This window comes from Mytilus galloprovincialis, chromosome 13, assembly GCF_965363235.1.
Source record: "Mytilus galloprovincialis chromosome 13, xbMytGall1.hap1.1, whole genome shotgun sequence".
NCBI classification, from domain to species: Eukaryota; Metazoa; Mollusca; class Bivalvia; order Mytilida; family Mytilidae; genus Mytilus; species Mytilus galloprovincialis.
The window spans coordinates 37,212,435-37,228,027 of record NC_134850.1 but is presented as its reverse complement, the minus strand read 5'-3'; the positions used below and the strand labels follow the sequence as shown (position 1 = coordinate 37,228,027).

Sequence of the window (15,593 nt, the reverse complement as noted above, 5' to 3'; positions counted from 1 at the left end):
CCTTTTCAATCAAACCAAGTGCAGCATATCCTGACATTGATTTTTTTCTGTTCTGTATAAAATTTTCACCTATGGCAGTCGCAAAGGGATTAAGTGAATCAAAATCTATACTACAACAGGAAGAGCACGATTTCTTTGAGCTGCAACTCCTCTGAAACCATACATAGATGAAAATATTTGTGATATTACATATAAATGCAGTATTTCGTAATTCCTAAATTTGTCTTTGAAACAATCTTTTTTCCCACAGAAAACACAAATTTTTGAGAAAATATCCAATTTTGGCGACCGTTATCAATCTGTGTCTTAATATACTTTCGTGCATGCTCAGTTGATGTACTGCCCACGAAATTTGGAAACTCTTTGTTTCATCACTTGCCCAATTGTACCATGCTTTTCAGGGGCATCTTCTATTAGGTTAAAAATAGAGGACAAAGTACTATGAAAGTACATCATAGATTTTTCAATAGTATCAAGTTCTACAAAAATCTCAATCAGTAAAGTGATAGTTTTTTTTCACAACAATCTTGATATTTAATCACACTTAAGTCATTAGTAACATAAGTATAATCAGTGTGTGGTCCAGGATTAATATTTCTGATATATCTTATTTTATTTGTTGATAATAATCAGGTCTAAGTTGTTTCAAATTTTGTTTTCTCCACTGCCAGAGATATAAATGAAAGAAATAATACCATTTGTTGAAAACCATATGCTAATTTATAGTTATCTTTGGGTTTTTTTTCTGTTGCTAGGGTTGCTGTCTAATTGATGTATGCCCCATAAACCTCTTATCTACTGGTATAAAGTTCCAGTTTGAATAACAGAGAGAATTTTGACCTGTAATCATGCATCTTTACAACTCAAGAAAATAAATTGTCTAATTGGTAATTATATCCTAGCTTATAACATATTTGATCAAGATAGGGAAAGGCAAGCATTGAATTTTCATTCCTTTTCCTTAAACTTAACCAGGTGTTAGTTCTCAGCCTGAAGAACTCTGACCTCACTTCAAGCATCTTGTTTTATATTTGGTTACAACCACCTTATTTCAGAATTTACAAAAAACTTTAGAGTGCATTTGTTTCTAACCCGAAATTTTGTCATCGATGACTATCGTTTAGTAAACGTTAAGCTGCTAGAAACAAATACATCGTTTAATAAACTTTATCGACCCCGCGTAGTCAGACAGAAATAGATTACACTCACGCACTGTAAACAAACAGGTAAAAGTGCGGGAAATAAATAACCAGGACTTTATGAAAACAACACGTGCTCGTAATTATTTAAACGACAGATGCAGAAACAAATGTATCGTTTACAAGTCTCAACGATAAACGATCAACGACTACGCGACTATTTTGCGCGTACATCGTTTATGTGAACGATGTCAACGTTGACCAAAAACTGTAAGAAACAAATGGATTAAACGACTACGCGCGTAATCGTTTACATCGTTTAGGTTAGAAACAAATGCGCTCTTAGTTCAGTTTCAATTTGGGATGCACCTTATATGATTGAAAATAAACTGAATCTAGCTAAAAGTTTTCAAAACAAAATAAATTTTTCTAGAGTTGCAATTTCTGAAAAATGTTGAAATAATATGTCTTTACAACAGAGAATCTTACACAACCAGTAATTACTGTTTATGAATGACATATCCCCTTAATACAGCATGCAATAATTACATGTTTAGGATGTAACAATAATCATTTATCACACTCTTTTTGTTGTTAACCAATTATCACCCTTGTATCCAGTCATTATCACAGGATGATATCTATTTGTGATAAAATTCTCCCAGGAGAGGAGAAAAATACCATGAATTTCTCTAGACAGATTTTACATCAATGAAAAGAAATTAAGTTCATCTGAAAGGCCTAAATTCTGACCATTTTTTTTTATGCTTTAGAAAAATACAAGTATAGAAAATGCTTCAATTCATTATCTGAGGTTAAGCAATATACATGCTTCAATCATCATAAAAAATATGTGTTCCAAAAGTAAGTTTTTGAACCTTTACAAATGTAAATGCGAATAAAAGCTAGAAAGAAAAGAGATTAAAACTAAGTACAGTGAATACAAAAAAGTCATACTAGTTTGGTCTTCTCAGGGACTGCAAAAATTTAAGACTTGCATTTTTTAGTTCTTACATTTTTCAAACAATCAAACAGTCAAGTCAACTCTTCCTTAATTTACACAAAAACATGCCCTATATATTTTGTACACTTTCTTTTTAAATTGATTTCAAAAAGGAAAAAAAGTTATTAGAGAGATGTTTACCTAATACTATCCTATGCTTACTTTATAAATCAATTTGGTGTGGGCTGACTGATGAATAAGATACGGGGATACATTGGTACTATTGTTATCTGACGTGATTTCGGTAAACATAGTCCTATTTCTTGTCTACAAACACCAACATGTGATTGGTCCAAAAATATCTATCTATTATTAAAAAAACTATTTATTAAAATTGAGTACTAAAGAGGCATTAAAAACCTACAAAATATATATCTTATTTCACCCCAGGTGTCAAAGTGTCACAAAAAATAAAATAAAAGTTAAATTATGTCAATGTGGAACAAATTGAAGGCCAGGACATCAATTCAACAATTATAACAATTCACACATACTAATTTTCATCAAACATACATAATTTTCCCCACCAAAGTATATACTTATATTCAAATTAATGTCACAAACATGATATTAAAGGGTATACTTATGTGTAATTCTAGTCAGGTTTACACGTAATAATACAATGGCTCATAGGAAAAAAGTTGAATTATTACGCTTTGAAAATTTTATACTATTGCCCTTAGATTTAACCTACGTAGTTTATATTGTATATTACATGTATTAATGTGTGAAAGAAGATCTCAGTATCATCTGATTCCCGTGAACCTACAATTACTTAATATGATGAGAATGTTTGTAAACAACTAAATTAAAGGTATAAATTCATCTTACAGATGTCTATGCAAATGTGCAGATTTCTGTCATGTGACACGAGCATGTACATTTGTATTGCATTGGTTTTGATGCTACACGCAAGAAAACAACTGTATTAACAAGCAACATCTGAGGCTGAGACAAATTTTCCACAAAAAAGAATCTTATGTGAAAAACTTATTGCTAGTCATGAGCAAGTTTTCTTTTTGTTAGCTTTGAAATATAGCCTCTGGATTTGAGGCTGTAAAACGCTGCTGCTTAGGGAAACAGAAAGGGTGAAAATAAGTCTACTTATACATGAATAAATATCTAGACTTAAACACATCCAGAACAAATATCAAACTGATAGAGACAGGCACCCAACAACAAACACTTATCACAAAAAAATATCTAGAGGAACCATACATGCATATATGGTTTTCACATGCAAATGTGCAGACAATTTTTTACAATACTTTTGTAATTTAAATCCTGGGACCAATGGTAGATCTACAGGATGATCAAAAGACCTTCACATTTTTTAAAGGTCAAAAAGTGACCTCTAGATGTTTATTAAAGACTGTAAAGACAGTAGGAGCCTGACTTGCTAAAGAAATGTTAGGTGGTCGGAGCCTGACCATATAATAGAGCAATGCTTTTGTACAGGCTTATCAACTGTATGGTAGGGACTTGAAACTTCCTGAATGTCAATTGCAACAATAAATTCAAAATGCACAGCTAGTATTCATATTTCGAATAGGGACTGAAATTTCATATTTAATTTTATTGTAGACTTTGTTTGAAATTCATATCAGTCTTTATCTATACTGATGAAAAACAGATGTGTCTTTTTGTCTTTATACTTTATGTAAAGACTTTTACACTTTAGTTCTATCTGATAACTGCATATTTCTGCATACAAATGATTGTAGTGCAGCACATTCCAAATATGACCTATAAAATCATTAACTCTGTGGGTCAAAGCACATGTTAATTTATTCTGTCACCATTTCAGTTTCATTCAGAAGATTCCTAAATAAAACTCCTTTGATGGTGAACATGGTGAAGGGAACATGATATATTTAAAATTAAACAAGGCTAAAGATTGCTTATGTTTTGAGAATATGAAAATAAGCAGAAGTGGTATGATTGCCAATGAGACAATTATCAAACAGTGACAAAATGACCCGAAGATTTAGTCAGCAACTAAAGGCCCCCATATAGCCTTCAACAAATATAAACTTTGCAATTACATATCGTACAATACAAGCAATGTTTAGGTTGTATAATTTTAGATAATGAAAATCAGGTGTTAGACATTGAAAACATCTTATATAATAACGGATAAAGAAAATATTCCATAATTTTCCTCCTCTACATATATATTATTGTGTTGGATTATGTTTTCTGTATACTTATATTGTATCTTCTATCTGTTTATTTTTATTTGGTACATGTACTATATGTGCCAGTGCGTTACTTGTTTGAATTAATGAAGTTATCAGTTTGTTGGTATTTAGACTTGTTCATACCTCAATGGTTAGCATAAAATTTTAATTAAATTTAAATCTCGTACATTTGAATATATTCCTTTGACCATTTAAAGGAAGGTTCGCCAATCGCTATATATTTGCATCAAACCTTAAGAAATCTGTATTAAAGGGTCAAAGTATTATAGAGGAAAATGCTACAAGTTATCTTTTGATTTTCTGAACACATACAATATTCTATCCTTTATTTCAAGTCTATTTCATTTTACTAACAATCAATTTTCTTTTTTAAATCATTTCCAAAACACTATAAGTACATGTTTATAAAGTCAGCTGCAATTACATGGATCCTATCCCATCTTCCTCCATTGACAAAAACTTAAAACATTTTACAGCTTTTAAGTTGACATCCATTTAAACAACGTTTAAGTAGAGGCTGTTACAAGTGCTTTCAGCTATTTCCCAAAACAGGCTGAAAAAAAGGATCGTGACCCAACTTCATATGCACTTTGGTACCACTGCTAACTCCTTCTTTGCTTACAAACTATAATACTAGCAGGATAAAATAAGAAAATCAGTACCACTAAATTTCCTGATCAATATTTAAAACTTACCTGCATGGGACAATATTCCTCTGTTCTATAAGATAAACTAGTACTCCATCATACATTAAAATCTGTTTACTTAGGGCCAACAGAATACACTTGTAGGTCAACTAACAAACAAATATCATAAATCCATTGTTGTGTTATATTGTCCACCTGTGATCGAGCCTGTGATGGTTACCTGAAATAAATGACAGGTAGTATTTAAAGCCTCCAGGTAAATAAACTATAATTCACATCAATGTTAAATTCAAATGTATGGTTCCGTTTTATTCAAGTGATTATAATAAAATTCTTGCCACTCCCAATAAACTTTAATGTATTGATGCTAATAAACAAAAGTATAAGTGATGTTTGTTTTTGAAGTGAATTTTAAAAGTGACCTAAAAAGAATCATTGTATTTTTATTTTCTTCAGTGTTTTAAATGTAAAATGTCATTTTGTCTATTTATTTTTATGGGATTAGAAATTTCTTTTTCTTATGTCAATATACTGTTCAAATTCCTTATAGGATAAAATATTTAATCCTATCAATGGATATATGATTTATAGCTTTAAGCAGCTTATAATAAATTCGAATAAGGGAAACAGCTTTTGTTATGTAATGTTGCTCATTTCAAATTATCTCCCATTCAAAATTTCATGTATCAATGAAAAATCTGGAGTTTACGCAAAAAGAATGTTTTTTTCTTATATTAAAATTGTAGAAAAAAAGAAGAGTAAACGTAAATCAAACCTGAAAACATTGGCATTAAGGTAGTATGTTATTTTTTTCTCCTTTTACTACTTTCAGCTAATATTGTTTCAACACTTTCATAACTTGTACAATTCTTTTGATATCATATTACCTTTTTCAAACCAATTCTTTATATCAACATACTGTTATATCTATGTTCTTGCACATCTGTGTAATATCTGTGGAGCAATAAAAACATTACAGTGAGTTATCAGGGCAATCTATGCTAATTGCATTAATACACAGTATATCACCTAACCATCTAACAAATATAAACACTTCTCTACACCATGGTAGTCTGGTTGTCTGGAATATTATAAGATACAATGCTGATTCAACTCTCACATCTTTTTTACAAATGTATCTAAAATTGTTTTTGAATTGATAAATTGTGTGCATCGTGCATACCCATAGCCAGTGGAGTTCGGGGGTTCAGATGAACCCCTTGAAACCAAATAAGCACTGTTTAAATTGTGACTGTTCAAGTCGAGTTCATGAGTCCAAATATAACGTTGAACATGGATGTTAATGAAATGTTTTTCTTGGTTGAAGAAATTATGTAGGTCAAATTTTAAAAATCTGACAAAAAATTGAATAATATATACTTTTAACAATTGATTTTGCATGTCTTTTGTATTCATTGTTCAAGTTCAACTGTAAAATCACTCCTTTTCCTCTGAGTTGGCAGTTTTCACTTTGTCAAAAAAAAAAGAAACAAAAGTTTGCTTTTACACAAATATAGTCTAAGCATTTAAAATGGTTAGTGAAACAGACTTCAACATGACTATATCATGACTATATATATTGTGCATTTAATTCAGCATTTGAAAACAAATACATGTATCTAAAATTTTTTGCTGTATATCATTTGTGTTTCATTCATTGTTTTTTTTTAACTTAAATCAGGTTGTAAGTTTTCATGTTTTAATTGTTTTACATTTGTCATAATTGGCCTTTTAGAGCTGACTTTGTGGTATGGGTTTTCTCATCGTTGAAGGGTATATGATGAAATAAAGACAACACATATGCCCTTCAACAATGAGAAAAATCCATACCACAAAGTCAGCTCTAAAAGGCCAAAAAATATGTAGTTTTAATTTCTATGTCATTTGTTGTCTGGTGGATTGTCTCATTTGCAATTAAACCACATCTTTTTTTATTTTTATATATGCAGACAAATTCATATGGTCATATCTGTCAATGTGCTTAAAATAAATGTTATACTGATGTACATGTTTATAATACTACTGTCAATGAGTGCATTTGCTATCTGCATTGCACTACACATAAACTTAACAAAATATCCAGACAAAAAACTCATGCAGCAGAACCAATTTTTATCCATAAATTTGTAGAAGTAACAAAGTCTCAAAGAAAAAAATTGCACTTAAAAAATATTTGCATGAAATATACAGCTATATAAATCTCACCTTAATTGATTAAAACTGTACATCCTTACTAAATTCTTCCATTCAAACTCTTTTCTGATGAAGATTTCATCTTTGTAATAGATTTCAGTCTGGTGTGAATCGTGTGATGCTGATTTATCTTATCTGTTTCAGATGAGTTTCAGCTGTTCTGTGAATTTACAAGTTATCTTTTAATTTAATTAACAACTATACTTCAATTTTCGTATAATATTAATTAGAGACTCCTTACACAGTAAAATAAATAGATGTACAAATTGACAACTGTTAATTGTTTTTAATTACAAGATAATTGGTTTACATGGGAAGAAAACAATAACACTCTTATGTCTGCAGACCAAATTACCTACCAGCTAAAATATTTGTATTTTATTCCTTGGTTAATTTCATGCTAGAAATTGATGTACATTGAATAAACAAAAGGAGAATGACTCAATCCAGGTGTTTTAAGAAACATCTAATGAAAGATGAATACATACATTGTCAGGTCATTAAAGATTGCATATTTTGGCTTAATATTGATTCACTTATAGGGTCTTTGCATCGGAAATAAACACATTTATTTTAAAAAAAACAGTTGTTGGTATCACATGGGTTATGTTCTTCTCATATATTTTATGAAAGTATGATACTAAATCCCTTACGGGAGGGATTGTGCCTGATATTCATATGATGAAGACATAATCTTTCAATCAGTTTATTTGAGGTCTGGAGCTGGCATTTCAGTTAACTGCTAGTAGTCTGTTGTTATTTATGTATTATTTTCATTTTATTTATTTTCTTTTGTTACATCTTTTGACATCAGACTTCTCTTGAACTGAATCTTAATTTGCTTATAGTTATGTGTTTACTTTTCATCATTGGCTAGAGGGTTGAGATCTCTTAAACATGTCTAACCCCGTCACAATTTTGCGCCTGTTCCAAGTCAGTAGCCTCTGGCCTTTCATTGTTAGTCTTGTATGATTTTTAATTTAAGTTTCTTGTGTATAATTTTGGAGTTTAGTATGACGCCCATGGGGCAAGCTGAAGGACACCTACATTTTTGTACAGGTGTGGAAATTCTTGATACATTGAAGACCCATTGGTGGCCTTCGGCTGTTGTCTGCTCTATGGTTGGGTTGTTGTTGCTTTGACACATTCTCCATTTCCTTTCTAAATTTTATTGTATATGTTATTCTTATAAGAGATTACTCTTGATATCTTATATGTTTTATATTATATATATTGTATACGTTAGAAATCTTATTAAGTAAATTATTTTTATAATTTTTTATAACGAAGATAACTCTGATTTCTCTTAAAAACATGACCGCTTCACAATTAGCATTAAGCTACAAAATTAACACATTGATGCACAAGATTTTGGTGTTCGATATGAAATTGTTACTTTTTCTTTTTTTTTATAAACATGATAAAAAGAGAGATATATGAAAATAACTGGTAACATACAAATGATTTGTACATGTATGCACCACTTTTGACATTATTTAAAACTGGTGCAGATATACATTTTTATAAGATAAAGTTTTTGCTTTGAAACAAAGCTGTATATGTTTGCATTCTTTGTTTGGCAAACATGCAGTTCATGAACTAAAAGATCTTTTTGAATATTAGATAATTGAAGGCAAAATACTTATTTCAAACCATACCACGTTTATAGCATCAGGAATTACAATGCCTCAATCAAATTTAATCAAGACCAAAAGTTTCAAGAAGTCAATGACAACAAAAATGTTGAGACCAGAATATCTATACTACTGTATATGAGGGTGGAAATGACCTTTACCGGGACTCCATGATTGCATGTTTTTAAGTTCAGGGATTTCAGGATCAGGACCCCTCCTACATGTATATCATTAGAGTTAATGAATCTCTCTTCCTCTATTGAGTACTAAAACAAGCATACATAGATAAACTAACATTTTTTTTAACATTCCGCTGCAGCTAGTAGTGAGAAGATAGAAACAAAGCTTGTTAGAAATATGATAAAAGGGGAGTAACTCTATTTTATCTTTTAAATAATTTTTGTTGGATGTTTTGTTTTTTTCAAGATATTCATAGGCGGATTTAGGGGGGGGGGGCCCAGGGGGCCCGGGCCCCCCCTTTTTGGGAAAAAATTTGGTTGCTTATATAGGGAATCACTGAAGCGTGACTGGAGCGGGCCCCCTCTTAGGTCAGTCAGTGGGCCCCCACTTATGAAAATTTCTGGATCCGCCACTGGATATAGGTATTAATCATTAGGTGACAGAGATACAAAATATTTGAAGTGTTGTAGTAATACCAGAACAATACAGAAAATAACTCAACTCAAGAATAATTAATGAGGACTATTTAGCATTTTAACTAAAATCACTGCCACTGGGATCTAAAATTGACCAGTGAAAACTAAATCATGAAATGACAAAACTAACCAGTCCTGCAGATTTATGATCAATACTTAGTGAACGCAATTTTTCAATGTTTAGTTTTACTTCATGTACAGCCGAACAGGTGGTCTTTCAATCTGAGACTCTTTGCATTTCAACGATGTGATGATCTGACGATTTATGTAAATGAGAACTTTCAAGAAAGGGGAGAGATATGAGCATTAAGAGTGTTGTGCCTCAACCAGGAATCGAGTGGTTCTCATGAAACGCTATTCTATCAAATGATCAGAATTTTCAGATTAGTACAAACCCGGCGGGGACACATTTCATTCTGTGATGTTACATGTCCCATGTCAGGAGTCTGTAATTCGGTGGTTGTCGTTTGTTTATGTGTTACATATTTGTTTTTCGTTCATTTTTTTACATAAATTAGGGCCGTTAGTTTTCTCATTTGAATTGATTTACATGGTCTTATCGGGGCCTTTTATAGGCTAGCTGACTATGCGGTATGGGCTTTGCTCATTGTTGAAGGCCGTACGGTGACATATAGTTGTTAATGTTTGTGTCATTTTGGTCTTTTGTGGATAGTTGTCTCATTGGAAATCATACCACATCTTCTTTTTTATATTTGTTAGTCTTGTATGATTTCTTTTTATATATTTCAGAGTTTAGTAAAACGCCCATTATCAATTGACTAGTTCATATTTTTGTAATAGGGGCCAACTTGAGCACACCAATGGGTGCATGAAATTATAGTTGTATTGAAGACCTATTTTGTCGGGTTGTTGTCTTTATCACTATTTTCATTCTCAATTTCAAATATTGTTTAAAGAGAGGCTATTAAAATTTCCTTAGGATAACATATTTCTTTTAATGATAAAAAGAAATAGTATTCTACAACTAACATTAACACAATCCGGCAGCATTTTGTTATAATAAAACACTCATGCAACCATGCATCCCATATTGCATGATAGGAGCCGACACTACTAATTACGTGTTTCGACAATTAAGCTCGGTATGGTCATTTTAAGATGCATTATTTGAATACTAGTATAATCAAATTTGTGAATATTATTCATGTTTATATTGATGTGTTTATATTTTAATTCTTCTTCAATAGATCTAGTTGTTATGACAGATCTGCCATCATCAGGGGTCCTAATAACAAAATTAAAATTACTTGTATTGAGAATGTTTTCTTTTCTATATATAGTAGAAGTATATACAACTCGTCTAAACATCAACCCAACAATGTTAGATCTGTAAATTTGCTTTCGCAAATTTGTTGTTCTTTCCACGTCGGGATTTGAACCCATGCTACTGAGATATCGTGACACCAAATCGCCCGCACTGTGGCCGTCCCGCTAGACCACACGACCACCTGGGCTTCATAAAAATGGAGCTTTTCGGTTACCAGGTGTTACCTTTCTTCGTCAGTTTTAATCTAGCGTCGTACATATATATTTTTAAATACGCTTGAAGAGAGATAACTCAAAATCCTTTATTACAGTATATTCTTGCATAAAAGAGAAACGAAATATGCCACAGGGACTGTCAAACTCATAAATCGAAAATAAACTGACAACGCCATGGCTTAAAATGAAAAAGACAAACAATAGTACACATGGCACAACATATTAAACTAAAGAATAAGCAACACGACCTCTACCAAAAACTGGGGGTTATCTCAGGTGCTCTGCAAGGGTAAGGGGATCCTGCTCCACATGTGGCACCCGTCGTGTTGCTCATATAATAACACATCCAGAAAATAGTCTTAATTCGGTAGGTCACATTCATGAAAGGGAAGAAGATTGTAACTACGACGTAAGGAACATATCCGAAACATCTGTGAAACGGTTATTCCATAACGGTCAACCAACTCGTGATGGCGTCCGTAAACTTTACGAAGGGATGATCTCAACTTCACCATTTGAAACCCTTGGTGTAATAGGTTCCTTGTGAGAAGCAACCCTCTATCAAGGAAATATTGATAGGAAATACTAGTACGGAAACATCGTATCAATTGGGAGATATATACCCCGTATGGAGGTACTGCTGGAATGTTGCTACTTAGAAATGGTAAGTTCACAATTGGAAAGCTGAAATCATCTCTTTTGTCGTAAAATTTTCAATCGATCCTCATTGTCAATTTCTTGATTTAAGTCAAGATATGAGGCCGACCTAACTGTATCTGTTGTATCCGATAGGATAGATGCTTTCAACATAGTCATAAAAAAATTGAATTATTTAGTGAAAGGACCTCATCTTTATAGCGGAAAGTAAAGTTAAAGGATATTGCTAACTTCTTATCTTTCTAAGAAGTTCCTGTATGAAGTCAGCCTCATATTAACAAAGAAACAAGTCGATAAGAAGAGGGCACAATTAGTTCCCATTGGAATGTCGACAGTATGTTGAAAATTATGTCATCAAAACGTAACAAGTATGTTGTCAATCAAGAAATCAAGTATTTTGATAATGTCAGATTCAAAGAATTTTTTGTTTGAATCAGAGTGATCCTTTAAAAAAAAAGGATTTATATCTCCCTAAAACAAGATACGTCAGTCTTTTTTAATGAACAAAGCAATACCAACCCTTTCAATTTGTCTTCTACTTTGGAATGTGGAATACTTGTGTAAAGTGTAGAGAAGTCAAATGTTTTAATACGATTTGAAAATAAAAGAGAGTTAGATTGTATCTACTCTTATATTTCAGTATCCACATCTGATTCACGCAACCTATAGAATAGACAGTTTCACAATACATTTGATGCCCGGCTTTGATTGCTGATAAAATAGATGTTAATAAGATAGAAAGAGGTTTCGTGGAGCACTTGGAAGACCCAGCAATATACCGGTGTTTGTAAGGAAACTTGTGTAGCTAAGGTATCCGATACAATGATGGAAGATCCAGTTCTTAATTTTTGGTTGAATTTCCAAAGGAACATAGAACAGACCTATGATTATCCAGGATTCCTCTTTGATAAGTGTCGTCAGAGTCTAAGTTGAGCTTCCAAGTGAATTGTCAATACATAATTTGTTTATCAAGCAGTTCATGTAATGAGTTTTACACACAAACAATGTTATTTGGGGCTTTAACTGCAAGGACAACAACATATTTGTCATGGAGGTAGGATAAGTGTTTTGCAACATTTGGGTCTTTAAAGATTGACGTAGCATGGGCATTGATAGACCCATTCTTTTTTTTAAAATTCTAATTTGTATTAACGACCGCACAGCCTGAATCCATTCGGAATGAGTGTCTACGTCTTCCCTCTCGCGCTTAGCCTATTGCCTGGCATAATCCTTGACTATAACCATCGAACTTTTGAAGTTGTATTTCCAATTAATGGATTTAGGCTCACGATATATCAGACCTTTCAATAACACATTACGCAGGAAGTGTTATTGACAATTTTGAGGTTACCGATTATAAGTGGACAGCCGGTTTATATGTAAATTGGGAACTAGCACAAGTGTAATCTATATTAAAATATTCAAAGATATGAAAACTATTAATTTATTAAGACAACAGTAATATATCGCTGTTCAAAAGTCATAAATAGATTGAGAGAAAACAAATCCGGGGTACGAACTAAAACTGAGGGAAACACATCAACTATAACAGGAAAACAACGAAAGAACAGAACCACTTAAGTGCAAAAACAAACACCAATGCAACATAGATAGAAACAAACTATTCGATAAATGCTACCATAATATAATAAATATCCTTCTTTTTAACCAGGAGGATAGACTTTCACAGATATAGATTTTATAAATCTTTTATGGTTTCTTATGTTCAAGATGATTTGGGGCTGGCTGTAGTTGTTTGAATTTGATAACATTTGCATTCATCATTACACAATTTTGGTAAATATAAAAAAAAAGAAGATGTGGTATGATTGCCAATGAAACAACTCTCCACAAGTAAGTTGTTTATAGTTTCCAACATTTGATGCCTAACCTGGCAAACTTGGAAATTACAATACACTTGTTGTTCCTCTGTAAACAGATTTGTCAAGGTGTTCCGGTTTTACACATAGTCACATTATGTAGCCATCAACCGCTGATCTGTCACATAACTTGAATAAAAAACCAAGGAAAGTAGTAGTCAAGTTCACCAAATTCAATGAAGAATACCATCTGAAGCCTATGCAATATTACTTAAATCTTTGAGCAGCGACAACTGTATCCATTTCTTTATATTAACTACTATGTTGGATGTTTTACCAAGAGAAGGCTTTATTGGAAAGCTGAACACTCGTACTTGAATGTTGTGTGTATCAGATGCATGTTGATAAATAATCTCACCATAGAAACCAGGATTGAATTTTTGTTTTTGTACAAGACGCTCATATCGTCTTCAAATAAAGCCAACAGTAGTATACCGCTGTTCAAAACTCATAAATCCATGGACAAAAAACAAAATCGGGGTAACAAACCAAAACCGAGGGAAACGCATTAAATATAAGAGGAGAACAACGACACAACACCGAAACGCAACACACACAGAAACGGACCAAGCAGCAAACAAAATCCCACGAGAATAACAAATATAACATCATAACCAAATACACGAATTTGGGATAGCCAAGTACCGTGCCACGTCTTATCTTAATATCTCAAAAATAAGAGAAAACAAACGACACAACGTTAAAATGCAATACACACAGAAACGAACAATAATATAACAATGGTCATCTTCCTTACTTGGTACAGGACATTTTTAAAGGGGAATAAAAATGGTGGGTTGAACCTGGTTTTGTGGCATACCAAACCTCGCACTTTAATGGCAAAGTTATAACATTGAAATGACAACATAATATTACAGGACTACAATACAAATAAATAGGAGAACATATTAGACAAAGAAACACACGATTGATAGATAACAAAAAGCATCAGGTTTAAAATTCAATACACCAAAAACGGGCCTCGTCCACACAAGACTCACCAGTGACGCCAAGAAAGTGGAAAAAAGTACAAAGTTGTACAGCACTGAAAAAAAAAAGACTCACCAGTGACGCTCAAATTAAAAAAAGTTAAAACAAAAGTCCCAATAAAAAGCCAAATCACGAAAGTGAAGAGCACTGAGGATAAAAAAATCCAAAAAATCCAAAAAGTTTGGCAACATACTGCTGAAGTAATACATTCCTGAGGTAGAAAAGCCGTATTATTTCAAAATTTAAGATTTGTAAACAGTTATTAATAAGTAAGACCATGCCAATGAACATTCATGTCACAACACGGACGTTCTGACTACTTGGCAGACGATACCAACGGGTAATATAAAACTTAGCCAGTAGTGGCATCGACAAAAGACTCATCAGTGACGTTAGAATTAAAAAAAGTAAAAAATGCCAAATAAAGTATGTAATCGAAGAGCACTCAGAACCAAACATTCCCAAAACTTTTGTCAAATACAATTACGGTACTCTATTCCTGAGGTAGAAAAGCCTTACTATTGTAACGAAATTTTGGTTAACAAAAATGGAACTTGTTTCCACTAAAATTGTGTGATGATGTTGCTTTTATTGTACCGATATTGGACTTTTCTTATCATATATTTCTTGTATAACTGTGTTTACAAGAATTATTTATTTCAATAGTCCATTTGCCTATTACCGATTTGATTCTGTTATTACACACTTTTAAACAAGTTAAATCCCTTTGTCAGTCGTAGACTGGTTCCATACCGGACAAAATTGGCTTTAACCAATGCAAAGCATGATGAATTGAAAGTGATTTATCAGCGGTTTAAAATAATATCTGATGTCAAAAATTATTTAGTTTAAAAACAAATTAATGTTGTCTAAAGATTTGAAAACCTTATAAATTACTCACATTACGCACATGGTAGATTTGCTCTTTCTGCTAGCTCTCCATTGTAATTAAACATTGGTAATTTAGGTACTTTCCTAAATGGTTAATGGTTAACAAAATCGGTAAGTTGGTTAACCTAAGTACTGCGGAGAATACAGATAAGTCTTAGCACGATTTTTACCATGAGCAAGTAGTACTCGCTAATTCCAT

General features: G+C 32.3%; 1 protein-coding gene across 3 annotated transcripts in view; it reads right to left on the bottom strand.

Annotated features, from left to right (window-relative positions):
* The window catches only part of LOC143057856 (uncharacterized), a 53,352-nt gene extending 47,946 nt beyond the window's left edge, over window positions 1-5,406 (bottom strand). Inside the window, exon 1 of one of the 3 annotated variants that reach the window (XR_012972841.1) lies at window positions 5,039-5,406. The gene's annotated coding sequence lies outside the window, so the exon portion shown is untranslated. The remainder of the gene's footprint in view (window positions 1-5,038) is intronic. The other 2 variants (XR_012972840.1, XM_076231285.1) reach the window with 2 other exon arrangements.
* Between the last annotated feature and the right edge of the window lie 10,187 nt (window positions 5,407-15,593).